Source organism: Choloepus didactylus, chromosome 12 (genome assembly GCF_015220235.1).
Source record: "Choloepus didactylus isolate mChoDid1 chromosome 12, mChoDid1.pri, whole genome shotgun sequence".
NCBI classification, from domain to species: domain Eukaryota; kingdom Metazoa; phylum Chordata; class Mammalia; order Pilosa; family Megalonychidae; genus Choloepus; species Choloepus didactylus.
In genome coordinates, this window is record NC_051318.1 from 3,275,065 (window position 1) to 3,298,887 (window position 23,823).

General features: G+C 47.7%; 1 protein-coding gene across 1 annotated transcript in view; it reads left to right on the plus strand.

The window, feature by feature from the left end:
• Nucleotides 1-1,453: 1,453 nt before the first annotated feature.
• Nucleotides 1,454-23,823, plus strand: part of SMAD9 (SMAD family member 9) — a 64,634-nt gene continuing 42,264 nt past the window's right edge. The window contains exon 1 of the mRNA XM_037800623.1: nt 1,454-1,629. The gene's annotated coding sequence lies outside the window, so the exon portion shown is untranslated. The remainder of the gene's footprint in view (nt 1,630-23,823) is intronic.

Sequence of the window (23,823 nt, forward strand, 5' to 3'; positions counted from 1 at the left end):
CAAAATCAAGGCGTCATCGAGGTGATGCTTTCTCCCCAAGACGGGCGCTCTGGGCCGGCCGCCGGTGACCCCAGGTCCCGGGCTCCTCTGCCACACAGCAACCCCCATGGCTGCCTCTCCCGGCCTCCCCCTTCTCCTCCAGGTTCCCTCAGTGACCAGCCTCTTGCTTCCGGTGGCTTTCTCTCTCCCTCCCTCCCTCCCTCCTTCTCTCTCTCTCTCTCTCTCTCTCTCTCTCTCTCTCTCTCTCCCTCTCTCTCTCTCTCAGTGTGCCTGAATTTCACTCTGCTTGGAAAGGACTCCAGTAATAGGATTAAGACCCATCCTGATTGGGCTGGGCCCCACCTTAACTGAAGTCACCTCTTCAAAAGTTCCCACTCACAGTGTGTCCACACGCACAGGAGTGGATTAAATTTAAGAACTTGTTTTTCTGGGGTGCACACAGCTCCAAGCCACCCCACGAAACCACAGTTGTGCTCTGCCAGTATCAGTTCTGAGGAACTCTCAGTTTCCTTGCAATAACGGCCTGTGGAGCACAATCCTCAGATGTCCCCTGTGCCCCACGCCTGGGCAAGCTCAGACCCGCCGCCAGGCCTGGGGCTGGGTGTAGGGGCCTGGTGTAGGGAGCTGGCCGAAAGTTTAGTTTAAAGCCGGCATTTGGGGTCCTACCGCATTCGCTGTTTTAAACAAGGTAGTTGCTCAGCTGCAGCAGCATATGGGGTCACAAACATGGCATCTGCCAAGGAGAAAAGTGCAGCAGCATATCCAGGGCCTCGAGAGCTAGACAAAGGAGTTCAGTGCAAGGCCCTGCGCGCTCCAGGGGTGCAGCCTCTCCAGGCCGGTGCTCTGCAGAAGGCGCGAGCCGCCCGGCCCTGCGTGGCTGTGCTCTGAGTCCGCGCGGCAGCAAATGCCCTTTCCACGAGGAACCGTGGCCTTCCGGACCGGGGAACGGGCCTTCGTCGGTGCGCGGCTCCGGGGCACACTGAGTGGGATCTGGAGGACCCCAGGAGGCCGGGCCGCGGGGCTCCCTCCACGCGGGCGCCCACCAGCCGCCTCACTGCGACCGGGCCCGGGTGGTGCTGCCTCGGCCCGCGCGGGCGGGACCAGGTGCCGGGGCCTTGTCTACCCGCCAGGAAACTCCTCTCCGAGAGGCAGAGCAGGAACCCCAAGCCGGGCCAGAAACGCGTCCAAAAAAGCGGCTCCGGGGTGCTAAGAGCCCGCCTCCCGCCGCAGGCTCCGGGTGGGGACGAGGGTCGCAGGGATGGCGGGGAGCCCTCCCCGGGGGCCCCCGGAACAGTGTCGCCGCCGGCAGGAGCGCGCCCGGGGTCTCGGCCGGGGTGGGAGGGGCGCGGGAGCCGGGGGAGGGGGGCGGCCGCGCTGAACCCCGCCCGGGCCGCGCCCCCCGCTTCGGGCCGCGCTCCCCTCCCCGGCCGGGGCGCGCCTCTCCCCTCCCTCCCCGGCCGGGGCGCGCTGGCTGCGCTCCAGGCGGGCGCTCTCCGGGGCGGCGCGGCGGCTCCAGTCTGACTGACGCCGGCGGGGCCGCCGCTGTCTCGGTCCGCGCTGCGCCCGCGGCCGCCGGTCCCCAGCCGGGCGGTGGGTGAGTGCGCGGAGCCGGGGCCCCCGCGGGGACAGGTAGGAGACGCCCCCGGGGCGCGGCGCCGTCCCCCGGGTCTCTCGGCGGAGCCCGTCCGTGGTGGGGGCGCGGGGCTCGGTCGGGGCGAGCTCCCGGGGGCTCCGGGGACCTGTCCCAGGACGTGCGCCCCGAGCCGGGAACGCGGGCGGGAGGGGACCGGGCGCGCCCCGCCGTCGGCAGCTGCCCGGGACCCCGCGCGGAGACCGGACTCGAGGCCGAGGGACCCCTGGCCGGGGCCGGGTAGGGGCGCGGGGAGAAATCAGGCGGGGGGCGCTCCCGGGCGCCCTGCAGCGCCGTGGCCGCGCCGGGCCCTGGGAAGCGGCTTTGGGGCCGCCAGCCCCCAGTGCGGTCCCCGGTGCCCCCGGCCGGCGCGGGAGGTCGGGCGACGCCAGCTCGGGCCGCAGGCTCAGTGTCCGCGGGTGTCCCAGGCGCGCCCTCCGCCCACCCTCCCCAGGGGAAGCTGGAAACGGCGGTGGGGAAGCACTTCTCCCTGGGCGGGAACGGGCGCCCCTGAGAAATGACCCACAAACGCAGGAGATCGAGTCTGGGCATAACGTTGCGAGCAGATGGCAGGTGGAGACAAGCCCGCAGGACGCCGCGGGGGGCCGGTAAGGGGTTGGCTTCCACGTCCCGCTCATGACCTGCGGGGGTTCTCGGGGGCCCGGGACGGGCGCCACCAGGAGTGATGGGGAAGGCGTCAGTGCAGGAGGCCTTGCGCCCCAGCCCCGCAGATGAGGGGTCCCATCTCAGTGAGGGAAGGGCTCTGGAGGTTTGCATTTTAAAAACAGCGGTCTATATTGAAAAAGGAAAGTAAAAATAAAACCCAAACACATTCTCAACGCCAAATAGACCAGCTCCACAAAGGAGATCCCCTGTGCTTGTAGGAAAGGAGAGCAAGATTTTGGACCATTTTCAAGTTTGTGGTTATCCAAGAAGGATGCTGCAGATAAGAAAACAATGTGATTGTTTATAAATAAGGAGCATTTTCAATATCAGAGACTGAAGTTTCAAATAAAATATCAGAAAATTAACTTCATGGTGATCCACGCTCTCACTGACCATGAGGCAGGTCTTTATAGGCTGCCTCTGTCCCCAAATCTGTTCTGACACAACCAACTCCTGTTTTTATGCTGGACTGGCTCTTTGTCATAGTGGCCTTAGGCTTGGCCTCTGTGGCTTGAAGCTGTGTTTGAGAGAAGCCAACATATTCTTGATCCAAGCAAACCCATTTTTACTGTGCCGTGTTTACTAAGAATCAAAGGAATAAACAAATTTTAGGTTAAAACCCTAAGTGCTTTATAATTCTCAATCTTTGTCACCAGTCTTTTAAAGTCAGCCTTTGAAAATCTTTTTCTTTTACTTGATGTTTCTCCAACTAATGAATATCCAGAAAACATTCCCAAATGTATCTAGTGCATTTCAAGGCATGGCATGAGAAAGGTGGGGTTTTCGGTCATTTGTTTTTTAATGAAACGTTATTAGGGATATCTATAAGTAATAACTGGTAAATTCGTTTCACGTTATCATGTGGTCAGCCGAAGGAGACAAAACTCTGCAAATAAACTATTTAATAAAGTTTAACATATTCAGTGGCAGTTTGGGGGACAGTTTAATTCTGATTAATGAGATTGCAATTTCCCTTGTCAGGTGGGAGAGATGGTGTTTAGCAAGTGGTTACTATAGCACTAAGGTAACTAACTAGTTTATGTCTGACATCCCCTCTAATAAATAATACAGCAATTTCATCATATTCTGCCTTAACATATTGGAAATAATACTTACACACATGATGTAATCTGATTTAAGAGAAGGTAAAGGTTACAGCAAATAAAGAAGTTTGTTTTCTTTTTAAATTAGCGAAACATACTACTTTACATTGAAAAGCTTTAATGGAACTTAGTGTAGGCTTTCTGTTTATTGTTTCAGATATTTAGAGAGGAATTCAGAAACAGAGAAGGGTCCAAATAAAACAGTAAATATAGCACTGCACTGAAAGTATGAGTTGCCTCAAATTGTTGTAATTCTAGGCTGATAGATTATATTTCCTTGGTTACTGTTGCTAGTGAGTTGAAAAGTTATTCTAAAGCAAAAAAAAAAAAAAAAGCCCAACAGTACATTCATAAATAGCTTTTGCAACAGTCTGAGTGCTTTAGAGATATTTTCCTGCTGACCTAGTGAATATCCATAAGTACAGATATAAAAAATAAACAAATATCCCCCTACGATAAGTAAACCTTTAAAAATAAACATTCCTGTAAATCATGTCTAGAAATGTGTGCCAGCTAAAGCCATTAACATTTCACGAGGTGTGTGAGCGCTGGAGGCCGTCGTGTCCCTGAAAGCCCGGAGGCCGATGTGCACGGTGGGCTGCACCCTGGGCGTCCCAGCCCCGGGCCTCTGAGCGCAGGGCGACCCCGGCCACTTCCAGGCGCGTCTTCCCCACCTGTCACACATCAGCCGCGGGGCCGTGTGCGGCCTGTCTCTCCTCTCTGCCTTTGTTCATGCGGAGGCCTGACGCCTGCCCGGGCCCCCACCTCCCTGCAGCCTGCGGGCTGGTCAGCATCTTCTCCCCCTTTCGGGGTCCTGCTCAGGAGCTGCCTTCACGGACATTTCTGGTCCCCGGAGGGTCGCCCTCTGGGGTCCCAGGGCCCTTTGTGCTTCCTAATCCCATCACATCTTGTGTACAGCGACTCGTCCACTCATCGTCTTTCTTCCCCTTGGACTCTAGACCCAGGGAGGCAGGGCCTTTGAATCCCAGCCCCAGTGGCCGGCCCAGCACCCATCAGTGAGTATTAATTCAATGACACGTTTTCACTGAACCCAGGGCCCTTCTGAAATAACATCTGCACACAGGTTCTCCCAGGCCCTAAGTCTTAAAGGTCCATCTGTCAGGAGGCCGCTGTTGAGCTGGGGAATAGTCAAGTGGCTGGGGAGGGAGAAAGCCCTAAAACCCCCATGCGGCTGAGCTGCCTTCTCCCTAGCCCCGCGGCTGGGCATTACAGCCTCGGAAAGCTGATGTGATTCTCTTACGGCATCAGCAATTTTCCATCTCAGATTCACTAAATACACAATGGAAGCCATTTAGCAAAAAAAAAAAACAACAAAAAAAAAAACAGATTTTAATGCGATATCGCTACCACAATGAAGCTCTAATGTGATTCCACAGAATATTGCTAACATGATAATGCTCACCCCACCCTGCCCCCAGTAGTCACATAAAAATTGATACTGTTTTTGGTGTGTCTGTTTCAAACTATGCTCCCCAAAGAAAACAACAGACTGCCGCTGAGATGAGATGGTCGGTGGGAGCCAGCACGGGTCTTGTTTCCAGCCTTGTTAGAGCTGAAACTCCCTTCCCTGCTTGTTGCTGTACCCAAGGGTGCCAAACCCATCTGAGCACACTGCATTCCGTTAAATGATTCAGTATTATAGTAGAATGAATATAATGTAAAAATGTAATTGGAGTATAGAAGTCATGCCTGTATGATTTCATTATTTAATTATGCAATTTTAATGGGAAAGCTCTAATCAACTCAAAAACAACTTTCCAGGAATCAAGAAGAGTCTGATATGAAGTGTAAATTCAAGACAAAGTGAAAGGCTTAAATAGAAACCGATGATAAATGAATGTAGTATTTTAGAAGTCATGAGCACTGAAAAGCTTGTTGCTTCCTCCCCACTCCCAACCCATATGTAACTCAAAGTAAAGAAGTTAACCCATAAAATAAATGTAAAGGAGACCTACATAGTTGTGATATTTTTCCTATGATGACTATTTTGATTTCATTTGGAGGAAAATAATAAATACCAAAATGTTTCAAAACTCTTATTCTCATGTTTTTTGGTATTCTGATTAGCTGACGTCACTGGTGGGTATTGTTTTAGTTTTGCTTTTTTAAATTTTATTGTGCTAGTGTATATATAACATGAAATTTGCCATCTTAACTGTTTTTAAGTCTACAACTCCGTGGCATTAACGAATTTTGCGACGTTGTGCTACCGTCACCACCATCCGTGATCAAACTTCGTCATCCCTGGTGGTATTGTTTTCCTACGTGAGCTGCCCTTTGGGGAAATGTAACATTTAACACCTAATCATTTCCTCTTCTCTTTTGTCACGTTTAATTTTGAGGGGCTTGGTAACAGGAAGCATGTAGTTCTCTGTCATGAACTGGCTTTAGTGCTTTTTTGTGAAAAGCGGCCTTTGGTTTACAAACCCCCGGTGGGGGGGGCGGGGGGCGTTCATGCTGTAGGTCCAGCTGCCAGTTTTCTACCAGCGGAGAGGAACTCTGGGCAGTGCGCATGCGCTGCCGGGCCCAGGTGCGCTGCCGGGCCCAGGTGCTGCCGGCCCCAGGTGTACTGCCTGCCCCAGGTGCGCTGCCGGGCCCAGGTGCGCTGCCGGCCCCAGGTGTACGGCGACTTGGGGCTCTGGCTGCGACCACTCAGGGCAGCCGGGTGTGGCCGTCGCATGTGGAAGCCCCCGGCCCAGGAGCTCATCCCCTCCCCACCGGCGCCGTCCGTGGGATCCCATCCCCACGCCGAGTGGTTTCCACTTTTACTGTGTGAACCTGCCTGGAAGCCTGCCAGATACACATTTACTCTTAGTGTGTGCATCTGTGCACACACACGTGTGCCAAATGACTCAGTGATGATAGAGCTAATATAATGTAAAAAAGTTGATGTGTGTGTGTATTTTGGTTCGTTAGGGTAGGAGACCTTAAATGATTACCTGCAACTGTAGACGGTGTCCTTGAGCCGGGCACCAAGGTGTGGGGGCTGAGGAGGAGGTAGAGCGGATCTGCAGGTAGTTTTTAAGGCATGGGATGGATGGTAGTTTTGCTGACGTGCCAGGGACGGCTTTCTGAATTCTCAGACCAAAGTTAACTCATTTAGTAGCGTCAAATTTCAGAAACTGATGGTGGCCCAGAAAGGGGTTCACCAATCCCATCAGTTTTCCATCTCATGGTAGAATATTTTATTTGACTTCTATTATTCACCCCAAATTATAAACCCATTTATTCATCTAGTCTTTTTTTGTTTGCTGAGAATCACCTGTGAGAGAGTCAGAGTCGGGCTGGGAAGGCGGAGAGGACGCCTGGGCATGGGACAGCGGTGGGGACCGGGACAGCGGATGTGGTGGGCCGGGGGGCTGTGGAAAGCAGGTTGGCAGGTGCAGAGGCAGACAGCATGCACCGGGGCCAGCGCTGGCGGTGTGGCAGCCACCTGCCTGAGGACGGCCCCGGGGACTGGCCGGGGAGGACATCAATTCTCGGGACAGCGTTTCTGTGGGAAAATCAGCTCCGGCTTCCAAAAGACGCCGCAGAAATGAGCGCAGGCACGGCCACCACACGGAGCTCAGCGCTCGCGGGCACCACCGATGCTCGTGATGACTGAAGCCGAAAGGGCAGCAGTGGGGGTGAAGATGGCAAAGGTGAAACCCAAACGATTTAGGTCTCCTGGTTTCCTCCTGCTGATGCCCTGGACTCATTCTCTCTGTTTCCCCATGGTGGGAGAATTTCATTTTTAGGAACAGAATTTGGAGCAAATGTTTGTCACAGACAACCCTCTGCTCACATAAATGCTTCTCTTATGGCTTATGGGTTCATTATGTTTTTACACAAATTTTACACAAAGTGATCACTAGGTGTTGTCTGGGTTTGCAAACAGTGACAGGCTGGTGCCTCCGAGTTACTTCAGAGAAGGGACACTGGCTTCCTGTTGTCATTGTATCTTCATTTACTGCAAGATCATCTAAATCCACATTTTTTATTCTATTTTTTTCCAAAATACTGTGTTGATTATGGTTCGAGGTTTTAAATGTTAGAGCTTGGTGGATGTAGCAATTTTTTGGAAGGTGGGACTTGTAAATCTAAAGGGCCTTCTTTTCCTACAGCTTCTACTACCTCTGGAGCCCACCCAGGCCAGGGCTTCACATCGGGGTCCCTGGTCTCCGGGACTGCACAGCCTCGTTAGCGAGAGGTCAGGAAAGCAGTGCTCAGAATGCTTCCCTGGTGGTAAGTTTCCTTACCAAGAAAAAGGAGTCTCTTTAGGTTTATTTCTCAGTATTTTTCCCAGTTGGAATTCCACTTTTAGAACTCTGAGTCACTTTGGACAAGGATAATTAAAATACGGTCCTAAATGGGGTTCCGGCATAGAGAGAGAGGCAAAACTAGAATAGAGATCCTTGTGTGTCCTTGTGGGAACCTCAGGGTGCCGGGAGGTCCCCAGCCTGAGGCCTGGCGACCGTGTCTGTCTGGGGAAGAGGATGCTTCTGAAACCTTGCTCCTCTGATTCTTCCAGTTGTCCCTGCTGTCCACGAGTGTGTTTGCCTGGCCCCTCCTCCGGCTAGCCTCCCCGACCCTTTCTGCTGGCTGGGGGGCTCCCGCACTCTTGGGGTTCAGCACTCCCTGTCTGGTACGGCTCCACTTCTGTCTGGCCCCCTGGAGGGCAGGATCCGCATCTGCTCTCAACTCCCCCCACAGCACCCAGCATATGCTCTGGCCCACGTTTGATTCTCGATGAATTTAGTTTTGTCCTTCAACCCTCCTCTTTATTCTGTCAGGTTGGGAGGAGTTTTGTAGGGTTAGGCAGAAAGAAGTAGAAGGAATTTGGATTTTAACCTGTAGGCAGAGGACAACTATTAAATGTTAACTGTGGGCTGAAGAGAACTGTGGAATGTTTCGAACAGGAGCATCAGAGGCTCACAGAGGCATGTGGGAGAGTGAAGACAGCTGGTGCCTGTGCCCACGGAGCCCCTGAGACGGAGGCTGACGTCGTGTCCCCACTCTTCACCGGCGTCTTTGGCAAGGAAAATCCGAGTTACACAAACTGTAGTCCCTAACACAACAGAGGATTTTCTCCATCAATTTATAGACCCCATCCCTCAGGCAGCCATCGGCCGGGAAACTCAACCTCCCACAGCACAAACATCTGTAAAACTTAAAAAATTACTCGTGTACGGTTAGGAAAAAGCCATTTAGAATGATATTCACAGGCACGTAACACTCTGCAGGTCCTCAGGCACAGACGGGTGCTCTGGGTGCCTCATCTCAGGCGGGCAGATGCTAAGTGCAGCAGGAAGGGACGTGTCTAGAGTTCTGCCTCCAAAAGGATCACTCGTACCCCATCCGCAAAGCACCGGGCTCTGGGTTGGAAGCTGGACTTCCCACACGGCCAGCAGCGGGAGCTCATGCTCCGGGTAAAGCAGGATGTTGCCTTCTCTCCTCCTGCTTCTGCCGACGGCCCTCCATGGGCCAGGACGGGTGGGGCTGTGGCTTTCAGACACTCGGAGGCTGGGCAGCGACAGGTGCGACAAGTGCGCTGTTCTACAGGTGACAGGAGGTGCTGGGGAGGGGGGCGGGGCAGGAGTTGGCCCTGGGGGGGGGGGGTGTGCGCTGTGAGGAGCCTGGTTTGAAGTCTGTTGCAAGATCAAATCACATCCCCCCCCCCCGCCGTGATATTGTGATATTTACTGGGATTTTTTCCATATAAAACTTATAAATACATGTAGTAGAAATTAGGGGAAAGCATTTTAAAGCACGAATAACCCCCTTCTAATCCCAGCCTTGGGGAAGGTGGGGAGGTGGGGAGGTGGGGCCGGCTGCTGGTCCCGGCTCGGGCTCCGAGGGTCCGTGGGCTCCGCCAGCCCCGAGCCAGGCCCGCTTCCTCCCGAGCTGCAGCGCCCGGGGCCGCCGCCGTCCCTGGGGCCCTGGGTGTGCCCTGCCCCACCGGTGGCCCGTCCTCTGCCTTCGGGGGGCAGAGAGAGACCCCAGGTAGGGCGGCTTCGGCCCCCCGGCTCAGGGCGCGACCTGAAGTCCCCGTCTCGGCGGCCTGTGCCGGGGCCGCCCCAGGGAGGGGACTCGATTAGGAACCGTGCGCGCGGGGCGCGGGATGCCTTGGGCGCGGGGCGGCCGGCGCAGGCCTCGGGGGCCTGGCGAGGGGGCTGAGGACGGGGAGGGCAGGCGGGGTCCCCAGGATTTCCTGCCTCGGATGACCCTGGTGGCCGCTGGTGGCCGAGGGGAAAGCGGCTGTTCCGCGGCAGCGGCGCTGCGCCGGGGTCCTGGGGGGTGAAGGCGGAGCAGTCACGCTGCCCTTTTCAGAGAAAAGTTGTGTTTTAAGCCGTCGGGGCTCTTCCCCGAGAGGCGCCTCCTCAGGGGAGCAGGGGCGCAGGGCTGCTGGGGCGGCCTCGGCAGGTAGCGGAGGTCCCCGCTGCGCCCTCGCCCTGCGCCCCGCACCGGGCCCCGCATCTCCGGAGCCCCCAGGCCCAGCAGGGCGCCCGGGCCTGGGCCTGAGCCTCGGGGGAGCCTGCGGGGCCCGGTGCGGGGCTGGTGCGGGGCCCGGTGCGCGGCTGGTGCGCGGCCTCCGCCCTGCCGGGGTGTGCGTCCTGGGCCCTTCCTTCAGGGGTGTTTGGCTTTACTTGTGTTTGGCCTCCATCCCGGGGTCCAGCTGCCAGCCTTGCCCTCCCTTCGCTGTCCTCGGCCTCCGGCTAGCGCCTCGTCTTCCTCTCCGGGTTTGCTGTGAGCCTGGACGGCGGACAAACAGCGCCTGGACAAACGGCGTGGAGGTGACTGCACGGAAGGGGCGAGCTTGGCTCTTTTCCTACAGACTTACTAACACCTCTCTCCCCTCCCTCTCTCCCCCTCTTCCTTTCCTTCTCTTTTTCTTTTTTTTGAGGCACTTTTGTAATTCTGTGATGAAGCACGGAGGCATGCAGAAGGAATGGACACGAGTCTGTTTACTTGTTCACAGGTTCGGCTACCTGTTAACAAAGCCGACAGCACCGCCTTGGTTTACCGTTTGCCGCCCGCTCTTGCGCACGTCCCCTCGGTCCCCCTGCGGAAGGCCGCGGCTGTTCATTTCTCGGAGGCGGACCCGGCGCTCACGCACAGTTGGCAGGGGGCTCACCCCCCAACCCCGACCTGGGTCTTCTTCCTCCAAATCCTGTGTTGTGTCCGTAACCTCTCGTCGCCTCTTGTTTGCGGAGGCGCTAGCTGAATTTTGGGCATTTCCAACCTTGCAGAATAAAACAGCACAGTGCAGGGCAGCGTGTGGTTTCCAAGCACAGGCTGACTGTGAGAATAGAGGTAGATGTGCGTGTGAGTGTGTATATGCACCATATTTATATCTCTTTCTCCATATATGTATAGACAGTGTGGGCATTCTCTTGTGACGCTGTCCCCAGTGGCTTCCCATGAAAATGTTCCATTATGCACTTAATATCCAGAACACGTCCTGGAAAAAATATAAAACACTCTAAATCTACCTTAAAAGTGACCCAGATTATTAGGCTTGCCTTTTAGAGTTCCTTTTTGCCGCCACAATGACTACCCCACTTTCCTTTCCTTGCATATTATCATAAAGAAAACACCAAGCAGGCAATGGAATAATAGTTGTCTCCAAAAGAAGTGGAAGCCAACCACAACAAAAAATATATCTCGATTCTTCATTTTAAAATAGTAATTTTAAATTTCCTCTGAGGCTTAAGAGAGGATGTCGGGTCAACATGGACACTCCAGCCAAAATGTTGAATCTACGAGTGGCCAAGAGACGCGTGGCTCAGTGACGTCCGTGGCCGTGCGTACGTGCCAGCTTTGTCCTCAGCGCTTCACGCCACAAGCCCAAGGCTGCCCAGCAACCTGGGGTCTGCGTTTGGGAAGAGCCTTGGGTTTGTGTGGAATTTGGAATTAATATAAAAATTAATATAAAAAGAAATCCAGCTGCTGTTGGAGGGTTTCCATTTTACGTGAGACTGTGTGTGTGTTCTGTGTTTTGAGGGTTTTGACAGACTTGTGGGCTTTTATTGGATGATTTTGTCACTGCCACTGAGCCCCAGCACACCCAAATCCAGCAGTGACAACACAAAATGTATTTATCAAATGAACTTCAAATATGATTGACCTCAGTTTCGTGTGCTGAGGTAAGTGTGGCGTTTCACGCTGTCCTGTGTTCAAGTGGTAGATTCTATTACACTCCTACACCAGCCGGGATTATATAAAGTCAGTCCTGTACAAGAATGAGTTCCAAACTGTGTGGCGTTTCCCAAGGACTTGAAATCATAGAGATTCTGGGGTATTGGTAGGTTTTAAGACAACGTTAAGTATCAGACGTTAGTACCTGAAAAGAAATTTATATTCCTCCTTTCTTCAGAAGACTCCCAGAGGACAAATCCAGGAATGGTAGTTGAATTTAATTATTTGTTTTAACTGAAGAAGAAGTTTTATAGTTTACATTATAAGAATAACTGATTCCGAGGAAATAAAGCTGCCTGACGTTGCTTACTGGGATGTGAAATTGCTGTTGGTTGGTTCAGAGATCCATTTTTAAAAGTGGAAAACTAGAGCTTGTTTTATCCTTTTCTTTTTTTCCCTGGCGTAGCAGCAAATGTTATTTTTAAAACAGTGCTTCCCTCCTGCCCCAAACCACCACCATCAGAGAAAATTGATATGTTTACATGAATCTGCGTGAAGTGGAAGAAAGCCTCCGAGAGGAGCGAGGCCAGGGACGGGGCCCCACCCAGGAAGGAGCTTGGCCGCGGGTCGGGGGTCTTTCCCAGCCGCTGGACGGGGCTCGGCTGCGGGACGGACCTGGGACGCCTGGGGGTCGCCCCCGTTGGAGCTGACCAGGGATTCTCATCTTCCAAGGCTCCCATGCAGCTATGGGACCATTTTTTTAATCTGAAAAATACTGAATTTGGCTGAGGGAGACTTTGTTTGTAGGAGTGGGATTTTTTTTTTTATTATTGTATGTTGTATGATTTCATTTCTATGAAATACCTGTAATAAGCAAACTTCACAGAGTTGGGTAGTAGATACAGGTTCCCAGCGGCCATGGTGGCAGGAAGGAGGGAGGACAGGGTGCGGGAAAGGGGGGCTTATTGCTTAATGGGTGCAGAGTTTCTGCTTGAGGTGATGAAAAAGTTGAGGTAATGGATGCTAGCGATGGTAGCACAATATTGCAAATAGAATCAATGCCAATGAATTGTGTACTTGAAAGTGGTTAAAATGAGAAATTTTGAGTTGACTGTTTGGTACTACAAGTAATATATATGTTAAAGTGAAAAAGCAGTTCTATCTTCCACCCCAATGTTCCACCTCTCTTCCCAAGAGAGAATTAATGTTCCCTGTTTCTTGAGCATCTTTGGGCAGGCATTTTAGACATGAACAGGTCTCTGAATCTGTGTCCTTTCCCTGTATAAAGGGTAGCACATGCTACATAGAGGAGATGACTCTTCAGGAGACCTCCTAGGTTAGCACACTTTCTCTCCATCCTTATTGCAATTATTCAATCCATGGTTGAAGAGCACAGGTCTGTTACTTTGCAGAATGTCACTCAATTTTTCTTATCTGGTGTTTCCTTGTGATTAAATTAAGCACGAGCACTTTGGGCAGTAAAACCACAGGAGGGATATTGTGTCTTCACTTCGGGAGGCCCCCATGTCAGTCTGTATTATTGCCAGTAAAGTGAACTTTGAGCACTTGGTTAAGGTGGAGTCTGTCAGGTTTCTCCATCGCAAATTTACGAGTTTTCATTTGAATTAATAAGTAATCTGTGAGTAGCTTCTTTGAGACAATATATGTCTTGTTCTTCATAACACATTCACTTTGAGATTTTTACATGCGCTGATGATTTTTGCCTGAATCAATCATATTAACAAATTGAAGGAGGAAAAACATATGATCATCTTGATTGATGCAGAAAAGGCATTTGACAAAATTCAGTATCCTGTCTTGGTAAAAACACTTTGAAAAATAGACATAGAAGGGAACTTCCTCAATATGATAAAGGGCAACATGAAAAACCCACAGCTAACATTGTACTGAATGGGGAGAGACTGACAGCTCTCCCTCTAAAATCTGGAACAAGACAAGGATGTCCACTGTCACAACTGTTATTGAGCAGTGTATGGATGTTCTAGCCAGAGCAGTTAGGCAAGAAAAAGAAATAAAAGGCATTCACACTAGAAGGGAAGAAGTAAAACTTTCACTATTTGAAGATGACATGATCCTATATATAGAAAGTCCTGAAGAATCTGCAACAAAGCTACTAGAACGAGTTCAGCAAAGTGGTGAGGCAAAAAATCAACATGCAAAGTCAGTAGTGTTTTCATACATTAGTAATGAACAATCTGAGGAGGAAATCAGGAAAAAAAAATTGGATTTACAATAGCAACTAAGAGAATCAGAGAGCTAGGAATAAATTTAACCAAGGATGTAAAGGACTTGTACACAGAAAACTACAAAACATTTGCCAAAAGAAATCAAAGAAGATCTAAATAAATGGAAGGGCATTCTGTATTCAAGGATTGGAAGACTAAATATTGCTGAGATGTCAGTTCTACCCCAACTGATTTACAGATTCAACTCAATCCCAATCAAAATTTCCGTAATGGAAAAGCCAATTATCAAATTTATCTAGAAGTGTAAGTGTCCCTGAATAGCCAAAAACATCTCAGAAAGGGAGACCAAAGTTGGAGGACTCACACTTCTTGACTTTAACGCATGTTGCAAAGTTACAGTGGTCAGATCAGCATGATACAGGCACAAGAATAGATGTATTGACCAATGGAATCAAATTGAGAGTTCAGAAATAGATTCTCACATCTATGGCCAATTGATTTTTTATAAGGCCCCCAAATCCCCTGAACTGGGACAGACCAGTCTTTTGAACAAATGGGGCTGGGAGAACTGGATATCCATATGCAAAAGAAGAAAGAGGATCCCTCCCTCACACCATATACAAAAGTTAACTCAAAATGGACCCAAGACCTCAATATAAGAACCAGTACTATAAAACTTCTAGAAGAAAATGTAGGAAGCATCTTCAAGATTTTGTGATAAGCAATGGTTTCTTAGACTTTATATCCAAAGCGCAAGCTATGAAAGAAGAAATAAACAAATGGGACCTCCTCAAAATTAAAAACTTCTATGCATCAAAGGACTTTGTCATGCAAGTGATAAGACAACTTACTGAGTGGGAGAAAATAGGTGGAAACCACATATCTGATAAGGTTTTAATATCCAGCAGCATCCCCCCACCAAGTAGTAACAACCCCAAATGCCTCCATTTTCAGATGCCTCATGTGGAACAAATCTCCCTCCTCTCCCCAATTGGAATCACCAGTTTAGGGTAATGAGAGCCTGGGCTGGTTTCTAATACCAGATGAGGATACAAGGATGAAAACAAGGCAAATTTAGAGGAAAGGAGAGGGAGAAAAGGGTCAATAATTAATATTTATTAGCATATACTGTCTTCTGTGCATGAGCACTATGTGACAGTCATTTAACACTAAATATTTATTCAGTGAGGGATTGGAGCTAATGAGATGAATAAGAAAGCCCCTGTCCTTAAAGACTTGGGAGTTTAATAGAGGAGAGAGGTGAACAAATAAACTCCAATCCAAAGTGAACATAGAAATGTGTTCGTGGTCCTTGAATTTGGGAAGGTCACAGAAGCTTGTTGCATGAGAAGCAGTTTGGCCCCTGGGAGTGCGTTTTGCCGATGAGGGGATAACCACCGGTGGCCTCTTGGATACGTGGTGGCGGCATCAAGTTGAAGACCAGGAGAGAGGCAGCCCCCTCTCAAGACGAGCCTGGGCCGTAATTACCTGGGATGGCTGCACGGGGCCGTTACACATGTCCCCCAGGCACGAGAGGAGCGAGGAGCACCTGGTGGACCCCAGGGCTGTGCGGTTCCAGCGACAGTTTATATACTGTGCCTGTTGTTCTAAATCGTCATCTGGGCAGTAGGGCCAGCAGATGCAAATCCAGCTTCCTTAATAAGTTAGCCTTTCTGCCCAATAATTTGACAGCTATGCCTCATTGATTTTGAACAAGCTGAATCAGTAGGAAGCACATTTGCATGCTCTTCGTTAATCAGCAGGTTAACCAGGTGCATAAATGCACCTAGAGACGGAAGGGAGCCGACAGCTTCATTTGTAGAGTGGTAACATGTTGTTTAATCTCATAGGAGCAGCGTTTGCTGTTAGGTAGGAAAAAATTAAAATTATTAAGTGACAGTTTACATAATATGTATTCAACAGTGGAGGTGCTCTTTGTGCTTCTGTGATTCTTTACATTAAAAATTTTTCCTTTGAAAAAGAAAGTAATGAGCATCAAAGAAAATTGCAATGCTCTTCTGCTCCAGCTGCACCATGCGTGCCCTGCAGGGCTGGTTTTGCTTGGCTCGCTTCCTTCCCATTAGCCCCAGTACTGCTCAGACTTGCTGATGTCACTGCCCAGTTATTTAATTTGACCGAAAATGATAAATGTGTTTATTTAAAATCTTGTTCAAAAATTTTTTAAAAGGTCAGTATTGTACTTTTGTGTTGCAGAGTATGTTTTCTGATAGGATTGCAAAATTACATTAACTTATCAAGAATGATCATTTGCATACTCTAAGAGCTATGGAGACATGAGATAAGATGCAAACTCTCCTTTCCCTGTCAGTGCAGGGCAAACAGTTCACGGTCACTCCTTCTATTTCCTCATGTCTGACGTTTTGTCGGTAGTAACTGAGGGCTCTCAGGGCTAGTGCGCTGGCCTGGCGGTGCCCAGGGACGGGCCTGCCGCTGTGCCTTCTGCTGCACTGGCCGGAAGGGGTCCCTTGTGGGGGGCTGAAGCCCAGACCACGGCCCCCTCCCGACGGGAGCTGCTCACCCCCCACCCCCATCTGTGCGCCGGGGGCTCCGTGTTCTCAGAGCCGCTTCTCTCACCCGGCAAGTGCCCAGCGCTCGCCATGTGCCAGCCCCGTTCTAGACGCTGCAGGACAGCAGTGGGCAAAATGGACCAGCCTGTGTCATGGGGGAGGAAAACAGACCAGCCACAAAAATGAGTACTGGACACTCCGGATGTAGCGTGAGAAGCGCTCTGGGGGAAATGAAGCAGGAAGGGGGGACGGGAAGTGGGGAGGGGGCTGCAATTTAGATTTGGGTGGTCAGGGAAGTCTGCCCTGTGATGGCACGAGTGTGAAGATTTGCAGAGGCGGACGGGGGGGCCATTGGGGAAATGGTGCCACATGCCCAGCGGCTTGGGGGCAGCGGGCAGGCAGCTGTGCCAGGAGGAGGGTGACCGGGTTGGGGGGCGAGAGGAGGAGAGGCCGGAGAGGAAGCAGGGGCAGGTGCTCAGGGGGGTGCTTGGCTTTCCTTAGGGGGTGATGGCAAAGCAAGGAGGTTTTGATCAGAGGCGCATCGTGACCCAGCTTACGTTTGAAAAGAGTCCCCTGGCTGCTGTGTCCGGAGTAGGGGGACAAGGATACAGCAGGGAGCTGGTCAGAGCCGTTATAATAATCCACGGACGTGCTCTGCTTCCGCTGCAGTGAACTAGACAAGCATAAACGAGGGCTTCCCAGCCCCTTTCGGGCCGAGCAGTTCTCAGTCCAGCCGTGGCCTCTCAGCCCCGGATCCTGGGTCCATCTACTGGATTCCACTTTTCCTTCTTTCACCAGCATGAGACTTTAACCCATGTTAAGTGGATTCCAACAGTCTCAGTGTTTTAATCTCCTGGTGGCACCAAGAGAGAAAGGGGTGTTAGCAAACACGACGACCAGGGGACATGTGACTGACGGGAGGCATCTTCCTGCATCCTTTGTGGTGCCATTTTTGGGGTATCCCAAGTGCACTGCAATTTCACACAGAGTCGCTGCCGCACAGCACGAGGGCACCTGAAGAGGCTGAACCACGGGAAGGCTGTTAACAGACTGACACGTTTCAGTACACGTGGTCTCTACGGATCAGGTGGAGCTGTTAGCTGGGAGGGTGGAGGGCAACACCGCGGCCAAAATCCCCACGCAGTGCTCAGCCGCCCCTCTCCACACACGTGCCGCACACACAGCGTGCCAGGGTTAGCTTTACACACGCCGCACGCACAGCTGTGCCAGGGTTAGCTTTACACACGCCGCACGCACAGCTGTGCCAAGGTTAGCTTTACACACACCGCACGCACAGCGTGCCAGGGTTAGCTTTGCACTTGGTGGCGACCACACATTCCCCGGAACTAAACACGCCCCTCGTACCCTCCTTTTATTCTTTAAGGCTGGAGCACTGGCTACTGCTGGTGAGCCCCACGTGCGTTATGACCCGCGCCACAGCAAACAAAGGTGGTGCTATTGGTTCAACCACCAGTTATTAGTTATGGCAGAAGTGTTCCAGAGCTGCTACGGGGAATGCAGGATGGGACAGGGCCCAACAGCAAACTTTCTTAAAAGTGATACTGCTGCACATCCAAAAAGTCTAGAGGACGTTCCAGAAACTCAGAGATGAATACGAATGCTCTCATAAATAAAGCTCTAATTAGGACCTGTGGATGCCACTTCATGTCCTTACCCAACCCTTACCACCTCAGCATCTCAGACTCAGCATCCAGAATGAACCTCATTGTCTCTACCTCGCCCCCAGATTCAATTCTCCTCCAGAATTTGCCACTTTGGTGAATGACAAGCCATCACCTAGGGGCCCAAGAAATCTGGGCTTCTCCAGCTTTCTTGATCCTTCCAATCAAGATGGTTTTGTTATTCTAAGTCCTTTATATTTTCGTATAAACTTTAGAATCAACTTGTCAGTTTATACAAAAAGACTTCTAGGTATTTGTGCCAGTTTGGATATATTATGTCACCCAAAATGCCATGTTCTTTCATGCAGTCTTGTGGGGACAGATGTATTAGTGTTGATTAGGTTGGAATCTTTGGATTAGGTTGTTTCCATGGAGATGTGACTAGTAATACCCTTGATTAGGGTGTGACTTGTTGAGGGGATTATTTCCTTGGAGGTGTGGCCCCACCAGTTCAGCGTGGACTTGATTAGTTCACTGAGCCCTAAAAGAGCTCAGACAGAAGGAGCTTGCTGCTGCAGCCAAGAGAGACATTTTGAAGATGGCCATTGAAAGTAGACTTTCGCTAGTCCAGAGTTTGCCTGAGAGAAACTAAGAGAACACCCCCAGACTCATAGAGAAACATCTTGGGAGAAAGCCATTTTGAAACCAGAACCCTGGAGTGGGTGCCAGCCACGTGCCTTCCCAGCTGAAAGAGGTTTCCGGACGCCATTGGCCATCCTCCAGTGAAGGTACCTGATTGTTGATGCCTTACATTGGACGCTTTATGGCCTTAAGACTGTAACTTTGTAACCAAATAAACCCCCTTTATGAAAGCCAATCCATTTCTGGTATTTTGCAAAATGGCAATATTAGCAAACTGGAACAGCTTTTGATTGAAATGGCAAGGAATCTATAGACTGAATTGAGAACTGAAAGCTTAACAATATTGAGTCTACAAATCCATGAACATGGTATAGCTCTCCAGTTAATTTTTTTCTGCAGTGTTTTCACAGTTTTTAGTGTAGAGTTCTTGGCCATTTTTTTTGTTAACTTTATTCCTAAGTGTTTTTGGGGTTTTGATACTGTTCTAATGTTTTTCTTTATTTCATTTTCCAATTATTTGCTGCTAGTAAATATGAATACAGTTGATTTTTGTACATTTACCTTGCATCCTGCAACTTCCTAAATTTGCTAATAGTTTCAGTAGTTTTTTTGTAGATTCTTTGTTGTGTGTGATGACAGATAGTTTTATATCTTCCTTTCTAACCTTCACACCTGTTTTTTTCCTTCTTTGTTACTCTGGCTAGAGCCCCAGCACAATGATGAATAGAATTGGTGAGAATGGAATTCCTTTGTTTTGTTTCCCATCTTAGGGAAAAGTATTCAATATTTCACCATTAATTCTTATGTTAGCTATAGGTTTTCGGTAGTTGCTCTTTATAGATTGTCAAAGTTTCCATCTAGTCCTCCTTTTCTTAGTGTCATTAATTTTTTTTTAATTATGAATGTGTATTGAATTTGGCCAAATTTTTGAATTCTCAAATTTTCTATCATCTCTATTGAGATGATAATATGATATTTCTTCATTATTGTGTTAATGTGTCAAAACATGTTGATGTATTTTCAAATGTAATACCAGCTTTGCATTCCTGTAATAAACCCCACTTGGTCACAATGTACTAATCCTTTTTGTACAGCAGGATTTGATTTACTAATATTTTGTTAGGATTTTTGCATTTATATTCATGAGTAATATTGGCTCATATTTTCTTTTCTTATAGTATCCTTGTCAGATTTTTGTATCAGAGTTATGCTGCCCTCATAAAACAAGTTGAGAGGTGTTCCCTCCTCCTCTATATTCTGAAAGAGTTTGTGTTTTATGTCTTCAAATGTCTGGTGGAATTCACTAGTGAAGTTATACACACCTGCAACTGCAGTGTACATTTTTCTGCAGTCATGTAGTATTTTTCTTTCATTAACATTTATCAAAAACAGAACATTTTCTAAGTTCTATTTTTATTAAGACAGGTTATCCAACTCTGCATTTTAATTTCTTATTATTTAGAAAAATACTTACTTCAGAGTTTTCCCTCAGATTTTTTCACAGTTCTTCAGTGCATGCCAGTTTTCATAAGGATAAACATGAATGTGTTTGAAATTCCCACACTGTGGCAGACTCTTTGGATGGCAGGGTGGGGTATAAGCGGGAAAGGGCATTGTCACGATATGGACTATGCCGCAGATAAAAGAGTAAAGTGGATTCAATAATCAAAAAGACCCTCAAGCAAGGTGCAGGATGATTAAATATGTAAAAAAAAATCAAGCTGATATTATATTATATATAATTACATACATGTTAGGTATTAGATATTTGATTTTGTGAAGATCTACATATGTGTGAACATGCAGAGTAAAATACCTGGAAGTAAGCCACGATTAGTAACCATGGTTTATGCCAAGCAGTGCGAGAGGACTTGGGGATGGAGTTCAGTGAGCAAATGAGATTTGACCTTGTCTGTAATGTTTTAATTTTTAGAAGAATCATCTCTTAATGTAGAACTTATGTAATTAAGACTGTAAAGGGCCTTGACAGATTTGTTTATGAAAAGAGGAAATGCCTGTAGTTTTCTTTCCTCCCCTGCCCCTGCAACAATTATTCTGAAACTCTTAAAAACCAAATTGCAAAATCTATACAGGGAGCACTCTAAATCTGGTATTTCAGATTATGGTGGAAGAAAGTATTGCAAGTTAATTAAAAGTATAATTTAGAGTTAAAGTTAAAAGTTGGTTTTTGCTCTGGCTGCCCCAGGAACTTTGAAAACAGAAAATATTTAATTCCAATGAAAATGCTTACAATAGCTCATGCATTAAAATAGCCAGAATATGATATATCTAAAATATTAAACCTATTTTTAAACATATATTTATTTAGAAAAAATAAGAAAAAAAACACAAAATGTTAATAGTGATTATGTCTAGTGTATGAGCAGTGATTTATTTGAGCCTCCTTTTAAGGAAATTTTTGTTATTTTCTAATTTTTTTTCATTGAGATGAATTTCTTTGAAACTCAAGGGAAGAGAATCCTCTCTATTCCAATTATAGAAATAAAGGCAGAAAGAAAGAAAGGGAGCAAGGACAGGTCAGGGAGGAGAAGGAACTTCTTAGCATTTACAGACATGTTACAAGGGGTCCTGGCAGGTTGTGTGTGTGCTGTTTTAACTTTTTATTGTGAGGTAACATACATACATTCAATATTTCCCATTTTTACTGCTGTTCAATGGGATTAATTACATTCACAATGTTGTCCTACCCTCACCACCATCCATTTCTGGAATTTTTCATCACCCCAAACAGAAACACTGCACCCATTAAGCATTAACTTCCCCTCCCACACTCCCCATAACCTGTAATCTACTTTCGCTATGAATTGCATATTCTAGATGTTTCACACAAGTGGAATCATACAATCTTAAGTGTCTGACTCATTTTACTCAGCATGATGTCTTTAAGGGCATTTAAGGCTCACCCGTTTTAGCATGCATTGGTACATCGTTCCTTTTAATGACCCAATCGTATTTTGTTGAGTGGATTGATGGCACTTTGTTCATCCATCATCTGCTGATAGACACTTGGGTTGCCTCCACTTTTGGCTACTGTGACAATACTGCTCTGAACTCTGGTGTACAAATATCTGTTCAAGTCCTTGTTTTCAGTTCTTTGGGGTATATATGTAGAAGTGGGATTGCTGGGTCATGTGACAATTCTATGTTTTACTCTCTGAAGTACAGCTGAACTGTTTTTCTCAAGGCTACACCATTTTACAATCCGGCCAACAATGTTTAAGGGCTCCTGTTTTTTCACATATTGTCAACACTAGCTATTTTCTATTTTTTTAAATAATTGCCATCCTAGTGTGTCTTGTAACAGATTTTGATTTAAAATCTCTCTTGTCTTATATAGTATAGACAGCCCAGCTTGATTTTGTTTACTATTTGCATGGAATATTTTTTCCCATCCTTTCACTTACAACCTTTTTATGTCTTTCAGTTTAAGGTGAGACTCTTGTAAACAGCATATAGTTGGATCATGCTTTTCTTTTTTATGCATTCTTCCAGTCTCTACCTTATGACTTTCAGCTTTAATCCATTTATATTTAAAATAACTATTGATAAAGCAGGACTCACTTCAGCCATTTTGCCATTAGCTTTTCTTGTGTCTTATACCTTTTTCATCCCTCATTTCCTCCATTGCTACATTCTTTTGTATATAGTTGATCTTTTGTAGTATAACAGTTTGAACCCTTCACATTTCCTTTTCTGTATATTATTTAGATATTTTCTCTGTAGTTACCCTGGAGTATATGATTAACATCCAAAATTTATAGCGATCTAGTTTGAATTGATACCAACTTAACTTCAGTGGCATAGACAATCTGTGTTCCTATATGCTCCTGACTCCCCTCTTTATGTTGTTCTCATCACAGATTATATATTTACACTGTGTATTATCATTCCAATGACATGGAATTATGACCATTTTATGCACTGTGTTTTATATCATGTAAGAAATTAAAAATAGTATTATAAACCAGGAATGCAATGGTTCTGGTGTTTACATTGGCCTGTGCCATCGCCTTTGTTGTAGATCCTTATTTTTTCATTCAGTTTCACTTTACTCCTGGTGTCCTTTCCTTTCACTCTGAAGGTATCCTTTTATCGTTGCTTGTTGGGCAGGAAAAAATCCTTCAGCATTTATCCAACTGGGAATGCTTTTCTCATCCAGTTTTGAAGGGCATTTTTCCATAAATACAATTCTTGGTGGACGATTTTTTTCTTCAGTACTTTACGTATGTCATCCCACTGCTCTCAGGCCTCCCTGGTTTCAGGTGAGAATTTGCACGTAATCTTATTAACAGACACTTTATATGATGATTCACTTCTGCCTTGCTGTTTGTGGGATTCTTTCTTTGTCTTTGGCCTTTGATTGGTTGACTACAATGTGGATCTCTTTAAATTTATTCTATTTGGAGATTGCTGAGCTTCTTGGATGTCTATTTCATGTCTCTCATCAAATGTGATAAGTTTTTGACCATTATTTCTTCAGTTATTCTTTCTGCCCATTTTCGTCTCTCTCTTCTTCCTAACTCCCATAATGCATACATTGTCCCTTAGGCTCTGCTCACTTTTTTCCATTCTCTTTTCTTTCTGCTCTGCAGACTGAATAATTTAAAGTTTCCTGTCTTCAAGTTCCCTGCTTCTTTCTTCTGCCTGTTCAAGTTTGCTGTTGAATTCCTCTACTTAATTTTTTATTTCAGTTCTTATGCTTGTCATCTCCAGCATTTCTGTTTTGTTCCTTCTTACAATTTCTAATTCCTCTGTCTTTCATTTATCACTTTCCTAATTTCCTTTAGTTCTTTGTCCATATTTTCCTTTAGCTCATTGAGCTTATTTAGGAGAATCGACTTAATGTCTTTGATTAGTAGTTCCAATGTCTTGTCTTCCTCAGGAATAATTTATGTCACTTCATTTTGTTCCTTTGAAAGGGCCATCTCTTCCTGAGTCTTTGAATGCCTTGTGATTGTTTGTTGAAGTCTGGACATTTGAGTATGTTGATGTATTAGCTCTGGAAGTCAGATTCTCCCACTTCTCATGGTTTGCTTGGGTATTCTTTGATTGTTGAGGACTGCTGTGTTGATTATTTCTTGCTGAGGCTCTCCTTCAATGCTTACACCAGTTTGTATTGAGCCTATAGATCATCCTGCAGTGAGCAGATATGCTCTCCTCAGGCTTGCTCTCCTCAGGCAAGCTCTCCTCAGGCTTGCTCTCCTCAGGCATGCTCTCCTCAGACATGCTCTCCTCAGACATTCCTGCATGAGGATCTTGCTCTGG